The sequence below is a fragment of the Etheostoma spectabile genome, unplaced genomic scaffold (assembly GCF_008692095.1).
Source record: "Etheostoma spectabile isolate EspeVRDwgs_2016 unplaced genomic scaffold, UIUC_Espe_1.0 scaffold395, whole genome shotgun sequence".
Lineage (NCBI taxonomy): Eukaryota > Metazoa > Chordata > Actinopteri > Perciformes > Percidae > Etheostoma > Etheostoma spectabile.
In genome coordinates, this window is record NW_022605600.1 from 20,450 (window position 1) to 21,055 (window position 606).

The 606-nt window shown below is 39.4% G+C and overlaps 1 long non-coding RNA gene across 1 annotated transcript in view; it reads left to right on the top strand.

Moving 5' to 3' along the window:
- LOC116686593 (uncharacterized) overlaps positions 1-183 on the top strand; it is a 17,189-nt gene extending 17,006 nt beyond the window's left edge. The window contains exon 3 of the long non-coding RNA XR_004331302.1: positions 101-183. This is a non-coding gene — a long non-coding RNA (uncharacterized LOC116686593). The remainder of the gene's footprint in view (positions 1-100) is intronic.
- The last annotated feature ends 423 nt before the right edge of the window (positions 184-606 follow it).

A 606-nucleotide genomic window follows, 5' to 3' on the forward strand; every position in this document is an offset into this window, starting at 1 on the left:
TAATGACAATAAAGGCATTCTATTCTATTCTATCTATTCTAACTGGGAACTATATTCTAAGAAAGGCAAAGCACTGTTACTTATGCTACTTGCCCCTGAGAAGCCTGGTCACGGAGCAGAGAGTTTGCCTAGAGTTTGCTCAGAGTTGGAGTAATAGAGTCAACAATTACTAGATATTAAAAGCATAGTTTACAATCATGGGTGTTCGCTGCGACAATAAACAGGGGAGACCAAGTAATACCATGATGTTTCATAGAATTCCTGACCGCTGAATCTATAGCTATACTTGCTCTGGATATGGATCCAAATACACCTGCAGCCACCATCAAGAACCATCGTGTTTGCTCAGAAAATTTCACTGAGGATGATATTTATGAAAAAATGGAATTAGCCACACAGACCATGAAATATGTGTTGAAAGATATGGCCCTCCCATCCATAGTACAGACTGAACAAAATGGATCCCCTACAGCTACAGCAAGTGTTCCGTTATGTTTTCAGAGGACTAACTACTGTAACAGTGGTAACGTTAGTAAAACTATTACTTGAATAGGGTGGTCACAACTATTGCAGTTGTTCTCGGACTACATTTATCCCCTGTAATGT